This window comes from Dama dama, chromosome 3, assembly GCF_033118175.1.
Source record: "Dama dama isolate Ldn47 chromosome 3, ASM3311817v1, whole genome shotgun sequence".
Taxonomy (NCBI): Eukaryota; Metazoa; Chordata; class Mammalia; order Artiodactyla; family Cervidae; genus Dama; species Dama dama.
Window position 1 is genome coordinate 39,118,167 of NC_083683.1, and position 20,866 is coordinate 39,139,032.

Here is a 20,866-nt window from a genome sequence, read left to right on the forward strand (position 1 = left end):
GTCAAAAGCACCCTTCTTCATCCGAACATTCTATGAGATATTAATGGCTGAGTTTAAGGAGGTTTTCTACAGTTGTTTAGGCACTTGGGTGTGTGTGTGTGTTTTAATAAGAACTCCCACATCATTATGTGACCCATAAAGATCTAGAGGAATTATCTGCTGGCCTGGAAAATTAGCTTATCTAAGCCTGGCTCAAACAGACCAAGTCAGTCATATAAGAACTAATTAAATATTTTCATTTGAATCAACAATTGTAACTGTTATATAACAGTACAGAAATGGATATTGTCCAATGCAGGGCAATCTCTGACTCCATCTAAACTGGGCTAGCTATGAAATGGCCTGTTGAGTAGCTGAACGTGAGATGATATGCAGTCAATACATCCTTGGTGTCCAACTCCAGGGCATGCCATTCCCACTGTGTTCTAGAATACCATGACAGAGCCCTTCTAAAGTCTAGACTCTCCAGAAAGTCTGCTAGGGAAGGGAAGAGAACCCGGCTCTAGGGCTGGGGGAGGTGGTTTAGTTGCTCAGTCATGTCTGACTCTTGCAGCCCCACGGACTGGAGCCCCCCCAGGCTCCTCTGTCCATGGGATTTCCCAGGCAAGAATCTGGAGTGGGTAGCCATTTTCTTCTCCAGGGGATCTTCCTGACCCAGGGATCGAACTCACGTCTTTTGTGTTGCAGGTATTCTCCTGCATTGCAGGCGGATTCTTTACCAACTGAGCCACCGGAGAAGCCCAAAAAGTTGAGGGGGGGAAGACTTCCCTGGTGGTCCAGTAGTTAGGAATCTGCCTCGGAATGCGGGGGATGCAGGTTCGATCCCTGGTAGGGGAACTGAGATCCCACATGCTGCAGGGCAACGAAGCCTGTGTGCCACACCTGGGGCTGGGGGGTTTCTAATTCACCGAATGACATTTGTCCAGAGCTTGAAGCACAGTGCTCCAACATTAACATAAAGCCTTAAGTTCACACACTGGATTATAATTCCCATTTTCAATTCTTTCAACAGTATAGGACATGAGCTCGTAAACACATATGAAGGCTCCTATTTCCCTCTTCAGCTTCATCTCACGCCAACACCCTCACCCTATCCTGGTTTAATTCAGCCCCTCTGCCTCCCTTCTGTGCCCGGCACACGCCAAGGTTTTTCCCCGCTCAGGGGCTCAGTCCTATGTGAGTCCTCTCCCTCACTGTCCACCTGAGATTCCTCCTGATGTCCAACTCATTATTTCCTATGTTTCCTACGCAGCGCTTACCATGATTTTAATTATTTTATTTATAAGCTTATTGGGCTATGATATCTCTGTCCCTAGACTAAAGGCTTTATGAAAGCAAGAACCATCTTTATTTTATTTACTGTTAGGGCTCCAACATTTAGCCTAACGCCTGGCCCACCAGAGGGTCTCAATAAATACTTGCTGATTAAGGACTGGAGGAAAAATCTATTTATTCCCCAGTGCCACGGGGGAATGAACAGGTGTTTTGTTCTTTAAATGGGTAAACTGTATGATAAGGAAATTATATGCTATGTGAATTGTATCTTAAAAAAACTGTTCCCAGAAAAAACAAAAACTTACATTTAGTTTAAGCTCAGAACTTTGGCGTTCCTAATACATCTATGACATGCAACTCTCTTTCATGTACAAGTAGCTCCTTAGGAACAAGGAAGAATCATGATGGGACCAAAAAAAAGGGGAATTGCTGCACACTGGTGATTAAAGCACAGACCAGTCCTTATTGGAAACTGGAGATCAACAATCCCAATTAGAGGATAACTGATAACATGTTTATCCAGCAAGTTCATGCTGCCTGCTCAGCCTTTGGTAGACCAGAGACTTGGCAAAAGCTCAAGGGGAAAGTGGACTTTGCTTTTTTTGTAATAGGATCAAAGTGATGCTTGGTTTAGGGGATGGAAGAGGGATTTTCTTCTTGTCTTCTCCCCATGAAACTTGCTCAAAAGCATTCAAATGTTTAAAATTTGATTACAGAAAAGCTTCTATTTTATTTTTGCTTGTATCTCTGTACCGTTTGAATGGGCTTCCCTGGTGGCTCAGTGGTAAAGAACCCACCTGCCAATGCAGGAGACATGGGTTCGATTCCTGGCTTGGGAAGATCCCTTGGCGAAGGAAATGACAACCTAATCCAGTATTATTGCCTGGGAGATCCCATGGACAGAGGAGCCTGGTGGACTACAATCCATGGGGTCACAAAAGAGTCAGACACAACTCAGTGACTAAGCAGCAACAACAAAAAAATCCAACTGAATCCTGGCAAACCAGTTTGTACTTACCATTTAAGCTTCTTATTCAAAGTAATCTTGTGCTGAACAGGTAAGTATATGTCTCACGCTGGACTGTACCTGAGCCCCCTGTATGATGAGAATAACAAAATGTCCCAATTAACTTAAAATAACCCAGTTGATGGCTCAGATGATAAAGAATCTGCCTGCAACATGGGAGACCCGGATTCAATCCCTGGGTCAGGAAGATCCCCTGGAAAAAGAAATGACTACCCATTCCAGTATTCTTGCCTGAGAATTCTATGGACACAGGAGCCTGGCAGGCTACTGTCCATGAGGTCAGAATAAGTTGGACATGACTGAGTGACTAACACACACACAACCCAGCTGGAGGCAGGCTTCTTAGGAAATGGCTATCCTTCCTACTCGCAGATAGAGGCACTTACAGGATTACAGGAGATCTCTTATGGACCCTTATGGCTTCCAAAAATCCTTTCTGATCAGAGATGGGCACTGACAAATTGAACCATCAATGGCAACTAATATAATAAACTGGGTGCTAGTAACGCCTTGTTCCATCCCTCAACAGCAAAGTCCCCTGGCTTCAAGGAGTCAAGTCTTTGATGGAGACTCTTTGGCTCATTCTTGCTATGTTTCTTGCTGGGTACAGAATATAGGGGAAGGGGAAATTTCCTTCATAATACTAACAGTTTCTGAAAGATTAAGATACTACTCAGATGAGCATCTCCAGAGATCCTGTTACAGGCAAAAATAACAAGCGTTTTCAGATTTTAAAAACCTGGAACTGAATTCTAGCTCCATAAGACTACATATGATATAGGCAAGTAATTTAACCCTTGAAAAACAAAGCAAGTTATTTAACCTTTGTTTACCTATTGTACGATGGGAAGAGGAATATCTACCACCTCATTTGGGCTATTTTATGGGTCAAGTAAAACAGAACCTATCTATCACAATACCTGGCACAAAGACAGCACCCAGCATGGTTTTTTTAATTTTTACTGGAGTCCAATTGCTTTACAATGTTGTGTTAGTTCCTGCTGCACAACAAAGTGAATCAGTTCTTTGTGTATATAGGTGCAGCTCCTCTTTTTAGATTGCCTTCCCATGCAGGTCAGCATAGAGCATGGAGTAGAGCCCCCTGTGCTGTCCACTAGGATCTTGTCACTTACCTATTTCACACACACTAGTGTATATATGTCAACTGCAATCTCCCACTTCATCCCGCCCCCTCCTCCCCCGCCCCATGGCATCTATAAGGCTGTTCTCTGCATGTGTCTCTAGTTCTGCTTTGCAAGTACGTTCATCTGTACCATTTTTCTAGATTCCACATAAAAGCAGTATCACACAACATTTGTTTTTTCTTTCTGATTTATTTCCCTCTGGATGACAGTCTCTAGGTCTTAGATAGTGCTCAGTATGCTTTAGTTGTTATTGTTATTCCAACAGAAAGCTCTGTTTAAAATGATATGGTGAGTGTGTGTGCTCCATCGTGTCTGACTCTTTGTGACCCCATGGACTATAGCCCACAAGTCTCCTCTGTCCACGGAACTTTCCAGGTAAGAATACTGGAATGAGTTGCCATTTCCTACTCCAGGGGATCTTCCCAACACAGGGATTGAACCCATACCTCTTGTGTCTCCTGCACTGGCTGGCAGAGTCTTCACCACTGCACCACCTAGGAAGCCCCATAAAAAAAAAATCACATGATGCTCAATAATTAAATTATAACCCTCTGAACCTCAGTTTCCTCATTTTTAAAGTAAAAATAGTATCTATAGCAAAAGCAAGCATGAAATAAGAAAATACATGTAACTGCTCTGTAAGTTATATGGCTGCATTAACCTTATTTAATAGTTTTGGCATTGGTGTTATCAGTACCGTAATACTTGAAGCAATCATAACTGTTGTCATATACATACACATGCCAAATCCACAACCAGTTCTCGATTTTCAGCCTCAGGATTAAAGATGATGAAGATACCGTGTTTTGTTTCCTAAAGAGAAAAAAAGAAACACACGAAAGAAAAGATTGTTAGGGAATGAAATGGCATGCTACTGGTTAATTTTTAAAAGGATAAATTCAGGTAAAATTTTCAACCTCACATTTGCAATAATGAGCAATAGAGGGAAATAAGTCTAATATATTTATGCATATGCAAGCAGAGTAACACAGCTGGATTTAGCTGTAAGAAGGATGCTAAATCCTGTTAGTTTCTCTACAGGAAAAGTAAGAGAGAATATGACAAATAAAGATAAGACCATAAAGAACAATATCATGCCTCTTGCTCTCAATAGCCTGATCCCTGGAAACAAGCACCAAAGCATCTCCATGGTAAAGAACTGACCTACTTTGGTGGCTGGAGGAAGGTGTTCTCAAACTTGAGCAGGCATCAGAATCATATGGAGGGCTTGTTAAAACACAAACTGCTAGGCCCTTATCTTTTTGATAATAGCCAACCTAACAGGTATGAAGTGATATCTCATTATAGGTTTGATTTGCATTTCTGTGGTGATTAGTGACATTTGAGCACTTTTTCATTTACCTATTGGCCATCTGCACATCTTCTTTGGAAAAACATCTATTCAGCTTCTTTGCCTATTTTTAATTGGATCATTTGCTTATTTTGCTACTGCATTATATGAGGTTTTTCCTTCTATGTTTGGACATTACAAGATAAGGATCTTTTGCGGTTCCATACCAGTGTAGGATAGCTTTTTTCTATTTCTATAAAAAAAAAAAAATGCTATTGAAATTTGCAGAGGAATTGCATTGACTCTGTAGATCATTTTGGGTAGTATGGACATTCTCACAATATTATTTCAAATCTAAGAACACAGGACAGCTTTCCATTTATTTGTACATTCTTCAATCTCTTTCATCAGGGTCTTACACTTTTCAGTGTCCAAGGTCTTTCAGCTCCTTGGTTAGATTTATTCCAAAGTATTTTATTGTTTTTGACTCTACTGTAAAGGAGGTTGCTTTCTTAATATCTCTGTCAGACAGCTCTTTTTTAGGATATAGAAACACAGCTGACTGTGTTTATTTTGTATCCTACAACTTTACTGAATTCATTTACTAGTTCTAACAGGCTTCCCTGGTGGCTCAGTCAGTGAAGAATCTGCCTGCAGTGCGGGAGACCTGGGTTCGATCCCTGGGTTGGGAAGATCCCCTGGAGAAGGGCATGGCAAACTACTCCAGTATTCTTGCCTGGAGAATCCCCATGGACAGAGGAGCCTGGCAGGCTGCAGTCCATGGGGTCGCAAAGAGTCAGACATGACTGAGCGACTAAGCACAGAACAGTTTTTTTCAGTGGCATCTTTAGGATTTTCTATATCATTTGAAAACAGATACTTTTACTCCTTCCTTCTAATTTGAGTGCTTTTTATTTCTTTTCCTTGCTTAACTGCTATGCTAAGGCTAGGACTTCTAGTACTAAGTTGAGTAGAAATGACGAGAGTGAGATCCTTATCTTGTTCCTAATCTTAGAAGGGTTTTAACTTTCCACTAAGTTAAAGGATTTTAACTTTCTAGTGTGATGCTAGCTGTGGGCTTTTCATATATGACCTTCATTATGTTGAGAAATATTTCTTCTAAACCTAATTTGCTGAAGCTCTTAATCATTAAAGGATGTTAAATTTTGTTAAATGCTTTCTCTGCACCTGTTGAAATGATCATATACTTTTTATCCTTCATTCTGCTAATGTGATGTGTCAGATTCATTGATGTATGTATGCTGAACTTTTCTTGGATCCCAGGGATGAATTCCACTTGATCATGGTGAATGATCCTTTTAAGTCGCTCTTGAATCCCGTTGGCTGGAATTCAGTTGAAAATCTCTGCACCTATGTTACTCAGGGATACTGGCCTGTAATTTTCTAATAGTGTCTTTGTCTGGCTTTAGTATCTAGGAAATGCTGAATTTGGAAGCATTCCTTCTTCTCTAATTTTTAGAAGAGTCTGACAACGACTGAAATTCTTTAAATTTTTTGACAGAATTCACCTGTGAAGTCATATGGTCCCAGGCTTTTATTTCAAATGGAAGCATCTCTGTAAACAGTGAAGAGTGGGAAATAAGGGGACTGAAATGATGGTTAAGAAGTGCTGTTATTTGTGGTGACCTCTGATCTGTGAATCACTGGAAACCAGAGATTCCCCAGAACTTACTGGCTTGCTGGAGTCTCCAGTTCAAAGCACTGGTGGGTTCCCAACTGGTCCCCAAGAATCTAATTTAAGTGCAAAGAGAAGTCAGTTTGGTCTGAGAAGACACCACAATCTTTGCACTGCTACAAGTACCCTGAGAGGATGTGAAAGGACATGAGGAAGTCTTTCAGCAGAGATCTGCAAGAGGGAGCCTAGGCTTTTGTTCTTTCTGTTTGTTGAGTAATTTCATGTATTTCCAGATTCCCAGCTGTGACTGAATTCCTGGCTCATGAAAATTGCTATTATTATTGTAACTGGGCAAAGTTATTAATAATAACGATCAGCACTTATCTAGGGCTTACTATGTGCTGAGCACTTTACATGCATTATCCTAAAGTTTTATCTATTATCTACCAGCCTATAAAGGAGGAACTACTATAATTTTGAGGCTAAGCAACTGGCCTTAAATCATAAAGCCAGTAAATAACAGAGGTGGGTTTGAAACAGAGCTCAATGCTCCTGATCTTGGTCTATATTCAGATAACCTAGCACATGTAAAGAATGATCTCAGGTACACACCTATAAAACTTAAGTGGTGCCTAAGAACCTTTAGAAATCAAACACATTTCTATATGCATATCTTCCCACTCCTCTTGAAAAACACTGACAATTTTTTGTCACTGCTATGCTATGACAATCTACAAAATGGTACAGAGAGAAGCAAAGAGAATTCCTTTTGTTCTGTCACCTTGTAAATATTTTTTGTTATTAGCTCAACAGGAATTCTTTGTCCACAGACTGTGCATTTATTTCTAACCCAGTTGCAGTATCCTCTTCCCTGCTTTGATATGAATCTTGGTCTTTCTGTTAGTTGCCTTATGTCTCTAAGCTAAGGAAACAAACATTTGAAGAACGCACATGGTTTCCATGATTAAGCACCTAAATATATTTCACAACTTAGCCTTAATTTTTAATTTTTTTTGGCTGTGTTGGGTCTTAGTTGTGACACACAGGATCTTTCATTGTGGCGCACAGGCTCCAGAAATAATGGGCTTTGTGGCTGCCACAGTGGGTTTAGTTGGAGAACAAGAGCTTAGCTGCCCCATGGTATGCAGGATCCTAGTTCCCCAACCAGGGATCCAATTCACGCCGCCTGCATTGGCAGACAGATTCCTAACCGCTAGACCACCAGGGAAGTCTCAAGCCTTATTTAATATTTACAGCAACGTGCAAGGCAGACACTGTCCTCCAACTTCGTGCATGAGAAGGCGAGTACAGGGGTTACTGGATGTCAAGGTTAAGATCACCAAGAAAGGAGCGCCGGAGCTCTGAGTCCCTGTCCTCAGACAACAAAGCCGGGCTCTCTGGCTTTCTCCTTACTCTCCTCGCTCTTTCCACAACTCCTATACTTTTAAAACACCAATTCCATAAAAACTAAATAGGAAGGGGGAGTGTAGGGTCAGGATGCAAAACATTTTTAAAATAAAAATTTAAGAACAGCCTTTCCTGGTTTCTTGATGTCTTGGTGGAGCACTTATTCCTGCCTCCCCACTGTCACCCAGCTGAGGTCTCCGGGATCCCTGCCCCTAGAATCAGCTAGTGAGCAATGATTTCCATGTGTCCGTATGTAGAACAGGATGAACCACGAAGGCCAGTCTTGCTGACAGCGGTTTGTCTGTCTATGCGGTTGGTAAGACGCGTGGCCCTGGCCCTCACGTGGGAGCTGCACAATGTAATACTGCCACCTTGTGGTTCCGTGACGCAAGCTCAGAAGCAAAGCAGGGGCTTGGAAAACCAGTGTAAAACCTCGGGGGGGCTGGCAGCAGCGGCTGAAGGCGGACTGGAGGTTTCAGAGAATACAGAAGAGACGTCCTAACTTAACAGGTAAAACAGAATTCCATTGGCCGTGAAATTATTTACTGGTCATGACCACAGGACTTGAAGGCAGACAGACCACAGTTTACACTTAGCAACTAAATGACTCCTTTGGGTCTCAGTTTCCCTGTCTGTATAATGGGAATAGTAATAACTTCTCAGGACTGTTGTAAGAATTAAATGAGACAATGTGTGCAAAGTGCTTGGCCTTGAACTTACCACATAATAAGCCCTGCTGGTTTCATGAGGCCAAGACAAGAACCGTGTTCTCTTCTCCAAAGCCTCAAAGAAGCTTTCCCTCCCCGTCTTTTCCCAGGATCCTCTGTTTCTACTTTGCGGCTCTCTGGCTCGAGGCTTAAACATTTCATCTTTTGCTACCCTACAAGTGTGGCTTTAGGGGCATCAGATGACATTTCCAATCACACCCTAAGCCTCTAGTAGTTTTGTGACCTTGGCTTCCCTGCTGGCTCAGACGGTAAAGAGCCTGCCTGTAATGCGGGAGACCTGGGTTCAATCCCTAGGTTAGGAAGCTCCCCTGGAGGAGGGCATGGCAACCCACTCCAGTATTCTTGCCTGGAGAATCCCCATGGACAGAGGAGCCTGGTGGGCTACAGTCCATGGGGTCGCAAAGAGTCGGACACAACTGGGTGACTAAGCCCAGCCCAGCCAAGTCATGTAAACCTCCTAAGTCTCAGTTTCCTCATCTGTAAAATACGGTGAATAATACCCATGTCTCCAGATGACAGAACGAACTGGAAGCAACACAGACAGAACCTCTGGCTGTCTTCCACACAGTCATTATTCCATGTGGTAGTCATTATTATTGCTGTAATTACATTTATTCATTCCAATTTTCCAATCCTTCAAGAAGCAACGAAACCTTTAAAGCTCATCTTAACAGGGAAGCCTGGCGTGCTGCCGTCCATGGGGTTGCAGAGTTGGACACGATTGAACCCCTGAACTGAACTAACCATCGAAGATTCACTGGGCACTTGGAAGAGAAAGAATCAATTCAACTGGTGACTGACTATGCAGTTCAGAGAAAAAATTATTTCCCCATGATTTCATAATATACTTATTTTCTCAAGACTAAAATGCAATTTTTCACATTGTGATGTTTCTGATATTGAAGTATATTTTTTTTTAAGCAACATGTACTTGTATGTTTGTTTCTTCTCTCCAGTCCCAACTCCCTCCAAAAAAAAAGATGTTACTAAATTGGGGTATATCTGATACTTGACAGTATCATAAGACTAAGGAACATAAGTGGATTCTACTAGTATCCTCCCCAGTGATTTATGGTGATACCCTGAATATTCCTAGCCATAAGAACATGAATTTCCAAAACCACAGTCTTGTAGGTGGAATAATCATCATGAGGACCCACCCAAGGGTCTGACCCACCTGGTTACATGACAGCTGCCTTCCTTTGCAACACAGGAGATTGGAGCTGTTGTATTTCCCATTTTTTCGTGTCCCAGAAACAAATGACAAGCCCTGAGTCCTGTAAATGCAAGTGGGAGTCAGCTTTCTTTCCTGAATATGCACACATTTAATCACTCCCGGGATAACCTGAGCAAGCAGCTCCGATGCTGAGCACTGAAACTGCTCAACCTTGGGTCGGGGTAGAAAGCCACACTCTCAAAGCCACAGAAATACAGCTGGGATCACTGCCTTGGTTTCTAATGAATGGAGACTTGTTGCATAATTGAAAACAAGCCTAACATGCTTCATTCATTATCGTCAGAAGTAAGAAAAAAAAATGGAGAAAAAGTCCTGGTGCCGACACTTTAAAACGTCCCTCTGGTCCATTCGCCTGCAGAAAAACTAGCCAGTCAACCCCAGCCACTCCAAGTCTTGGCAGTGCCTTCTCTGGTCCACCCCCTTGGTGCTGCAGATAAAATGATCTTTGTAGCTGCCTCTGTAGAAAGGTAACTTCAGCGCAGAGGAATAACTAATAGGATGGAGGAATAACGAACCATTTCACTCTGACCTAAAGAGGCAGTTTCCGCCGCAGGCTGCAGAGGGGAGGTCAGCCAACCAGTACCTCTGCTAATTCTTCCAAAGAAAAACAAAGTGAATGTGGACACCGTGGGGCCCCAGAGAGTGTGCCGGCAGTGAGGCTAATACCTGCAACTCTGATACCTGAAAAACTGACAACTTACTCCTTCTTTTCTCCTCTCAGTGCATTTCTCCTGATGTTCATTCTTACGGTCATTGCCCAGGACGCCTCAAAGGGACAGGCACCTATTAGGGCATAGGAGGGAGCCATCAGATTGCCGTCAGCTGCCATCTTTACCTGAGCTAAATGCAAACTGACACCAATATATTCAACACAGATTCTGGGCCCAAGTCCCCTTCTCCAGATATGCCATTGAAAAGCAATTACGGTGAGTGATCACAGTTGAACTGTTATGTCCGGCTACTGCTGCTCCTGTCTTGTTTGTATCAAAATGAAAAACTGAAGAGGGCTTGGTTTAAACTGAATAAAGATCTTTCTGAAATGCTATGGCTGGGCTGCTGTCAAATCAACTTCTGGATCTGCAAAAAGAGATCCATGTATCTCCATGGCTAAAGTCAATCTCCCCAGAAAGAAAGCTTATAAAATAGCTGGTCTAAAAAAATGCCCTTGCATACTGGGCAATTCAAACAGGAAGACCAAAAAGATCTTAAACCTAACCCAGTGAAAACTCTCTAGCTGAGGAGTACTAAAGGATCATGTTAGGCTTAACAGAGATGAAAATACAGTAAGTCATTTATCTTCCAGGAACTAAGCTCTCTTCCTGAAGAAGAGATTCTCACATCTTTCAGCTCCATTTCGCTCCCTAAGAGCATCAAGGAGTAAGTCGACTTATGACATTCTGTATGTCATTTAATTCTTTATTCAACAAATATTTCTGGAGGGTCTACCGCAGGCTAAGCATTCTACAACAGTGAAGAAATAAACCCAATTCCAGTCTTCTTTACAGTCTGTGGGAGCCAACCGCCCCTCCAACCATGACAGGCAGCACTAAGGTACACTGGAAGGAGCACTGGACTCAGAGTCGAGAACAATGAGGTCAAATCTTGGCTCTGCCATTGACCTTGGACATGACTGTCTCCTGAAGCCTTAGTAAGATGAGGAATGTTCGTGAGTTGCCACTTAGTTCACTTTCTGCTTGTGTTCCTCAGAGCTTGGAACATCTTGAAGGCAGGATAGAGGTTCACAGAACCAGGCTGGCCACAGACCTTCAACTCTCTGCTTCAGCTTCAGAAATTCTGTTTGCTTCTGTTTTAGTACATCGGATTTCAGAGTAAGATCTCAATTGGAAGGAAAAAAAAAAAGTCGACAGCTAAAATAAAGTTTGAAAACTACATCCTTAAATGATTGTAAAGTTCATTCCAAAGTTCTGTGGTTTGTTTTCCCAAATTTCATTGCTTCTGCCTCTTGGAGGATACATCGGTTTCTCAACTCTGGCAGATAAATTACAAGGGGAAAGGTCTCTGAGAAAAGTTCCTCTCCTGGTAAAATGGTCTTTTTAGGAATATTATCCTACCGTGACTTCATATGGCTTCTCTATCGCTCCTCTTATTCCCAGATTTCCTCTTCTCATCCTGCACTTACAAGGTCACTGATACAAGGTCATCACTGGTATGAATATCTCATTTCCTCTCTATGTTACTGTAGTTGACTTACTTTTCCTGCATAAAACACTCTTTCCTATTTTAGCCACCATTATAGGCTACTTGCTCTCCTTGGAGAAGGTTTTTGGTTTTGCTTGGTTATTTATATTCTACCTAGTTCTCAAAAAAGATATAAAGTGATTTATAGGAATGCATAAAATACAAGACTTAATGACATCATTAAATGATATCAAAATCAAAGTTATATATACACATATTTTAAAAATTAAAAAGTCCAACCAGAATTTTTTTATCAGCTCCACTTTCCAGAGACAAATGCTTTAAATCACTTTGCTATTTCTTTTTAATCCTGGAAATCATTTTTCATATTCCTTAACAATATGCTGATATTAGGGCTTCCCTGATGACTCAGACAGTAAAGAATCTCCTGCAACGCAGAAGACCTAGGGTTCGATCCCTGGATCAGGAAGACTCCCCTGGAGAAGATGGCTACCCACTCCAGGATTCTTGCCTAGAGAATTCCACGGCCAGTGGAGCCTGGGGCAACAGTCCACAGTGTCACAGAGTCAGACACAACTAACTGCCTAACATTTTCACTTCACTTTGATGCTGCTATTGCTATTCTTTTTTCCAGTTTTATTGAGAAATAATGGACATACAGTACTGCATAAGTTTAAGATGTGCAGCAACTTGCTTTGACTTACATATATTATGTATGAAATGCTTATCACAACAGATTTGATTAACATCCATCATGGCATATAAATACAATAAAAAGAGAGCTATCTCTTGCTCTTTCCATTTTCATACCTAATTTATTGATTTCTGCTATTAGCGATAAGGAGCTAACACTCACCATCCCCATCCTCCCTCTATTTTAGGTAAATCAATATACGTTTTCTACTACAATGATTATATAAAGGTTTTTCCTGGAAAGGCGAAGCAGTTTGTTAAGCATGAAGCTTAAATGGGAACCTCAAAGTGGAAAAACAAAGACTAAGGAATAAAAAGGAGATAGCAGTAAGATTAAAATGCACTCTGTAACATGGGTATTTCTCTGGTGCCATGAACAAACCACCGCTTAGATCATTCTCAAAGTATAAGATGCATAAAAGTCACCTGAGATCTTGTTAAAACGCAGATTCTGATTCTGAGGCCTGAATTGTGTTTTTGCGTTTCTGGCAAGCTCCCCGGGGATGCCAAAACTGCTGTCCCGTGAACTTTCAACTGATGACTTCCAACTCTTTCTCCGGAGAGCCCTGGCTCTTCTCAATGACCTCATCTTATTCCATTTCTTTCTCTACACTGTCAGGCAACGTGGTATTAACCATAAGTTATTCGCACAGCAAAATAAGGGAGGAACAAGTATCCTGTGTCTGTTTTGCAGATAAGAAACCGTATGGCAGGTCAGAGACTCACAGAGGGTTGAATGGCAGGATCCTCTAACTTAGAAAGAGTCGCTCCATCTCTGCCTTTCTCCCTTAATAGACTCAGGTGATGTTTAAGAACATCTAGCTTGAGTCTGATGAGAGTCTAAGGTGATAAGATAAGCAAAGGACCAAGCACACCTCCTACCCTTTCCCTTGTGTCTGCTTCTTCTCATTTCTCAAAGGTGCTCTTACTTTACTCACATCCGACTAGGCTCCAAAATCACTGCAGATGGTGACTGCAGCGATGAAATTCAAAGATGCTTTGCTCCTTGGAAGGAAAGCTATGACAAACATAGACAGTGTATTAAAAAGCAGAGACATCACTTTGTCAACAAAGATCCTTATAGTCAAAGTTAAGGCTTTTCCAGTAATCATGTACGGATGTGAGAGTTAAACCATAAAGAAGGCTGAGAGCTGAAGAACTGATGCTTTCAAACTGTGGTGTTGGAGAAGACTCTTCAAATGTTCTTTGAACTGCAAGGAGATCAAACCGGTCCATCCTAAAGAAAATCAACCCTGAATATTCATTGGAAGGACTGATGTTGAAGCTGAAGTTCCAGTGCTTTGGCCACCTGATGTAAAGAGGCAACTCAGAGGAAAAGACCCTGATGCTGGAAAATATTTAGGGCAAAAGGAGAATGGGGTGGCAGAGGATGAAATGGTTAGATAGCATCACTGACTCAATGATCATGAATCTGAAAATACTCTGGGAGACAGTGAAGGAAGGAGAGCCTGGCCTCCTGCAGTCCATGGGGTCGCAGAGACTGAGCATCTAAACAGCAACAGCAGCAAACCCAGACTCCCAGCAATCCGGAGACACAGGCTGATGGAAAAGACGCCGAGGGAAGCTCTCCTCTGCTCTTATGTGGCTGCCCTCTGTAGCAGAAGACCCTTCCTTTCGATATTCCCAGGAAGTGGTGCCTGTCATTTTTTCTTATGAGGCTAATGACCAGTGGTATGTTATAAATGTTTAACGACTGACTGTTCATTAACTTGGGTGTAAATACTCCCACCTTGACCAATCCTAAGCTAACAATGTGACTTTTCTGGACGTGGAATTAGAAAGGGATAAATACAGTTGGCTCTCACCAGCTGGTACAAACTGGCTCCAGCGCGTTACAAGTAAAATCTCTAAGTTTAATGCCAGACAACTAAAGTTGTATATTCAGTAAAGATTTATAGCTGTTTTATCAACCTTCTCATCATCTCCCTTTCCTACCAAATTAAACTGACCTGGCAAAGTCTTTAACAATTGATAATTTATCTTTATTACAAATTATTCGGCAGAAATGTTCTCACTACATAAATTAGGCCCCTGGTCTACAGATAGCTTCTATAAATAACTTTCTTTGTCTCCTACTGAATTACTGCTTTGATCCAGAGAATTCCCTTCCTGATGGTTCCCATGCATTTGGTAACCCTCTAGATAGAGAAAAAAATCTGCTACTCATATGCTAAAATTAAAATTATTAAAAATCTTTTATTACACTCTGGTTATATAGCTTAAGAAATTTTTTCAAACACTGCAAAGGTGTGTTTGAAATAAATGTATCCATTCACTGTACTTACTATATGAAGAAAACAAGACAAAATTTTTATATAGGAACAAAAATATGTTATGGCTCCTAATCCAGTGTTTCTCAAAATTAAGCAAGTGATCAATTTCTCCTAGTTCAAGAAGAGTTAGTTTGCACTTAAAATATAAACTTAGGTATACTTGAAAGTGTAAATATACCTCAGTTATATAAGTCAAGGCTATGGTTTTTCCAGTAGTCACATATGGATGTGAGTTGGACTATAAACAAAGCTGAGCATAGAAGAATTGATGCTTTTGAACTGTGGTGTTGGAGAAGACTCTTTGAGAGTCCCTTGGACTGCAAGGAGATCCAACCAGTCCATCCTAAAGGAGATCAGTCCTGGGTGTTCATTGGAAGGACTGATGTTGAAGCTGAAACTCCAGCACTTTGGCTACCTGATGCGAAGAGCTAACTCATTTTAAAAGACCCTGATGCTGGGAAAGATTGAGGGCAGGAGGAGAAGGGGACGACAGAGGATGAGATGGTTGGATGGTATCACTGACTCCATGGACATGGGTTTGGGTGAACTCCGGGAGTTGGTGATGGACAGGGAGGCCTGGCGTGCTGCGGTTCATGGGGTCGCAAAGCATCGGACAAGACTGAGCGATTGAACTGAACTGAACTGATACACACACACACACACACACACACACACGCAATATATGTATAAACTTTAGGAAATAAGTATTCTTTGAGGGCTTTTAAGGGTTATAGAAGTTCAAATCTATTTGCCTGGGAAGAAATGGAAGGTGACTGTAAGTGGGTTCTTCTTATGTAGTCATGTCCTTTGTAACCTGACTTTGCAACATCTCACGTTACAAGATGAGATTTACTTTCCTACCTCCTGAGTGTGAGCTGCCCTTCTGACCTCTTAGGCCAGTTAGACTGTGACAGGGCAGCACACTCACCGCAGGCAGAGGCTGCAAACAGCTACGGAGTTCCCGCGCACTGGGTAGGGAAACCCAGCACCACGTGAACAAACCTAGGTTAGCCTCCTGGGGGTGAGAGGCCGCACAGAGCAAAGATGAGCCCCTGACCCCCTCCCAGCCAGCCTCTCCCTGACTCCCACCAAATCACACCTGAACCCAGCTCAAATTGCCAAACCACAGAATCCTGTGCAAAATAAAAGATTGTTTACTTAAACCTCCAAGTTGTGCAGCCGTTCAGCAGCTAAATGTAACTGTTACACTCACTTTTAGATTAGAGAACACTCAAAAGATGCAACAATTTTGTGCAATGTGTGGTTGAAATGTTGATGAAATTGTGGTCAACGCTGACTGACATGAAACCAGTTGTAAAAGGAATGCTAAGATAATTGAGGAAATTTTAAATGGAATTAGATCTTATTGAGGTGTCACTGCTAATTTTGTGAGATGTAATAAAGGCACCAACCATGCTTAGGTTTGGGACATAAATGTATATTTATATATTGTAACATATTCATACATATATATGTAATACATGTGTACATATACACACATGCATGTGCATATGTGCCCAGAAACATTTCCAAAACTTGGAATTTGCTTTAACATACTTTAGCAATGAAAAAAAAGAAAAAGGAAAAGCTAGGAAACAGGAGATAAAATAGGCTTAATGTTATGGTGATGTCTGAAGGTTGGTAATGGCTGCATATCAGTTCATCATATGACTCTCTGTACTTGTGTGTATGTTGGAACTTTTCCAAAATAATTTTTTAACATACTTCACCTGGGAAGAAGTTATTAAGATTACTTCTGGGATTTTTTCCCAACTATCTGAAAACAAAGCAATCACAAAATAGAAAGACTGTGTAATATAATCACTGGCCTGATTATCTGCTCAAATAACCAGTAAATTTCACCGTGCCACTGTGGAAGCAGAGGAATCAAGTAATGGAAGTGAAGATTAGATTAGCTCAACCGTCACGGTAAAAGTCGAACCTGAGAAAGCAAGTAAGTTCACAAATGTAAGCCCCAAATACACTTAATGAAAATTACAAAGTGAACAGGGCAAGGACAAGGAACCGGGGGACTCTGAGGTTAAGCCCAGTACTTTTCCACTGCCAAACTACCACTCCTCTGCTTTCATTGCATTCAAGTGGCCAAGTGCTGTTATCAGGACCCTTGCCAGTGTTACAGGTGACAAGACATAACCTAAATTAGCTTAAGAAATGAAAGGTTAATTTCTAAATGCATTAGTTAAGGTTTTAATCACTGGGTACTTTCAAAGTTCTAAATGCATTAGTTAAGGTTTTAATCACTGGGTACTTTCAAAGTTAAACCCTCAAATCTCAGTGTCTTAAGACAAAGGACATTTGGGTTTTTCCATGGTGGTAAAACTACGATCCTGGCATCTGGTCCCATCACTTCATGGGAAATAGATGGGGAGACAGTGGAAACAGTGTCAGACTTTAATTTTGGGGGCTCCAAAATCACTGCAGATGGTAACTGCTGCCATGAAATTAAAAGACACTTACACCTTGGAAGCAAAGTTATGATCAACCTAGACAGCATATTAAAAAGCAAAGACATTACTTTGCCAACAAAGGTCCATCTGGTCAAGCCTATGGTTTTTCCAGTGGTCATGTATGGATGTGAGAGTTGGACTGTGAAGAAAGCTGAGTGCCAAAAAATTGATGCTTTTGAACTGTGGTGTTGGAGAAGACTCTTGAGAGTCCCTTGAACTGCAAGGAAATCCAACCAGTCCATCCTAAAGGAGACCAGTCCTGAGTGTTCACTGGAAGGACCGATGTTGAAGCTGAAACTCCAATGCTTTGGCCACCTGATGTGAAGAGTTGACTGATTAGAAAAGACCCTGATGCTGGGAGGGATTGGGGGCAGGAGGAGAAGGGGACGACAGAGCATGAGATGGTTGGATGGCATCACTGACTCAATGGACATGGGTTTGAGTAAACTCCAGGAGTTGGTGATGGACAGGGAGGCCTGGCGTGCTGCAGTTCATGGGGTCGCAAAGAGTCAGACACAACTGAGTGACTGAACTGAACTGAACTGATCCTAGTCATACGGCCACAGAATCCACCCTTCTCCAAGACTTCAGCCTCTTGCCCAGTGGGTAGGGAAAGGAAACAAAAGATCCCTTGTGGGATGTGTTAATGGGTTAAGCCTGGAAATAGGTTATCTGTGTGTCAGCCACATTTGGAGAGAACTCAAGCCCATATCCAAGTGCAAAAGAGGCGGGGAACTATAACCTAGCTGTGTGCACTGGCAGAGGTGGAAATGGGTATTGACAGACACACTGCAATATCTGCACAATTAGATTTTATGCCAGGGAAGGCTGAAGCGGCATATCAGGCACAGTGGGGGACAGGGGTCCATCCTGATGTGAGATCTCTACCACACTCTCTACTTGTCTCTACCACGTCCCATCTCAGCTCTGCCTCAGATGCTGGCATCTTTTCTGTTTACGACAGAATGTTCAGGCATCATACTGTTTGGAAATGTAGCTAGAGTATATGATGTAGATACTGACTTTTCCTGAACATCCCAATATTCAGTTTCAGCCATTCATTGAAACATCATGGTTGCAAATATTGCTTTCTACTGGGGCTCCCCTGGTAGCTCAACTGGTGAAGAATCTGCCTGCAGTGCAGAAGACTCCGGTTTGATTTCTCGGTCAGGAAGACCCCCTGGAGAAGGGACAGGCTACTCATTCCAGTATTCACGAGCTTCCCTGGTGGTTCAGATGGTAAAGAAATTCACCTGCAATGCAGGAGACCTGTGTTCGATCCCTGGGTTGGAAAGATCCCCTGGAGAAAGGCATGGCAACCCACTCCAGTATTCTTGCCTGGAGAATTCCACGGACAGAGGAGCCTGGCAGGCTACAGTCCATGGGGCAGCAAAGAGCCGGACACGACTAAGCACACACTTTATACTGAAATTTAGCAAAAGCCAGAATAACCTAGTTCCTCCCTCTTACCACTCAGTTTTGCCAGCAGGAAGGACATGCAAAGAAACACAGAAAAAATAAGCCAAGGTAGAGTGTTCTATGCTTGAATTACGAGTAAAGTGTTTCAAGAATCCAGAAGAGAGTGGATACGTGGCCCCAGAGTTGGGAAGAACTTTGCAGAGAAGCGGTTTCACCTTCCTCTGCTGAAGGAAGGGGATTTCAGGAAGAGGAATCACTACATTTGGAAGGACAGGTCTGAGAGTGCATGCATTTGAAGGAAAAAAATCAACGCAGTTGGAACACAAAGATCAGGGGATGAGTGGGCACCAACATGATATAAGGAAATCTAAATACACGAGGTCTCAGCTACCAAGCCCAAGATTCTTGCATTTGTTTTCACAAATATTCTCTCTATGACCAAACTCTAGCCAGCTCCTCTGAGGCTTCTTCTCAGGACTAGCTTCCAACTCTGGCCTATAAAAGACCTGAACAAAAACCAACTAATTTCTAACAACTCAAGTCTGGATCCCAAGGATGACCCTGAAATAAAGAGAAAGTGTTGTCACTACACTGTGTCCAACTCTTTGTGACCCCATGGACTGCAGTCGCCAGGCTCCTCTGTCCATAGAATTCTCCAGGCAAGAATACTGGAGTGGGTTGCCATTTCCTCCTCCAGGGGATCTTCCTGACCCAGGAATCGAACTCAAGTCTCTTGCACTGCAGGCAGATTCTTTATCATCTGAGCCAGCAGAGATAACCCTGGTTTCCCTTAAAATGCCTGCCTGAGGAGGCTCCAGACTGCTAGGAGAATTTCCCATTTGTTCTAACCAACACCTGAAGATAAGGCCCCTGACTCCAAGCCTCTGTGGGAAGGCAGGAGCTTTTTATAAGTGCCAGCTGGCAAACCCAGATGGGTTTCACATGGACCAACCTTGACTTCTCACGTATTATGACTTTTTACTTCCCTGACTCTACTGAGTCACTGCTCACCCCTTATCCCGGCATTCTTCCTTTAAAATGTCCCCCATTGATTTGTTGCTTCAAAAATAAATATAATTCATTTAACCATATTTTCACAGGTTTAATCTATAGGGTAGGGGAGGGAAAGCACCAGAGGAAAGGTCTCTGGGAAGAGATCTGGGTATCAGAGATTTTCAAAGCAATTATAGAACACAAGGTTTGAATAAAAACAGCATAAGTTACACCATATAAAGTTTGATTGCTAAATAGTACATATGGCATTTCCAAATGAAAACCAGGGTCATAAACCAAAGTCAACAACTTTGATCCTACTAAATCTTCTCAGTTTGAAGAGCTGAACACACACACACACAACACTGTACTCTTCTGAAAAATGTGCATTTCCTTTTTGCATTTAAAATTCAGATTAAAAACTAGAGGAGTTAATCAAGAAAGTTATGCTGCTGCCTGTAGTAGCTTTAATTTGTAAAGTTTTAACTGGAAACAAATCAGAAGACTAAATATTTCAATAGAGAATTTCTAAATGGCATTACCTGGAATAATGCACAAGAACTGGCCAGGGATGTTTTAGGAGACTCATGGCAAGGTTTTAGAAAAATAAGAGCAGAGACTGAATATCTACCACAAATGCTGGGAACCAGAGTTGAAAAGAACAACACCTTCATCCTTAAATTCCTTTGGATAAAGGACATAAAATATCTCCTATTCCCCCCAAGTCAACTTAATATTACAGAATAGAGTAAAGTAAAGAGAGCTGGAGAGAAACTAGAATACTTCTTTAAGGTTATTCAGAAAAAATCATTATGTCCTTATTCTGAATAGAGAACAGTTAAGACACTGTTAATAAGTACAGAGTATTATACTTACACCATTAACAGATTTCACTTAGTTACCAACACCAGGGACTTCCCTGGTGACTCAGATGGTAAAGAATCTGCCTGCAATGCAGGAGACCTGGGTTTGATCCCTGGGTTGGGAAGATCCCCTGGAGAAGAAATGGCAACCCACTCCAATATTCTTGCCTGGAGAATTCCATGGGCAGAGGAGCCTGGTGGGCTACAGTTCATGGGGCCTCAAAGAATTG

At 42.0% G+C, this 20,866-nt stretch overlaps 1 long non-coding RNA gene across 2 annotated transcripts in view; it reads right to left on the bottom strand.

The window, feature by feature from the left end:
• LOC133044343 (uncharacterized) overlaps positions 1–20,866 on the bottom strand; it is a 68,495-nt gene that overhangs the window by 15,444 nt on the left and 32,185 nt on the right. The window contains exons 2-4 of one of the 2 annotated variants that reach the window (XR_009689922.1): positions 9,687–9,786; positions 4,186–4,260; positions 2,294–2,371 (exon numbers count right to left, since the gene is read on the bottom strand). This is a non-coding gene — a long non-coding RNA (uncharacterized LOC133044343). The remainder of the gene's footprint in view (positions 1–2,293; positions 2,372–4,185; positions 4,261–9,686; positions 9,787–20,866) is intronic. The other variant, XR_009689920.1, reaches the window with a different exon arrangement.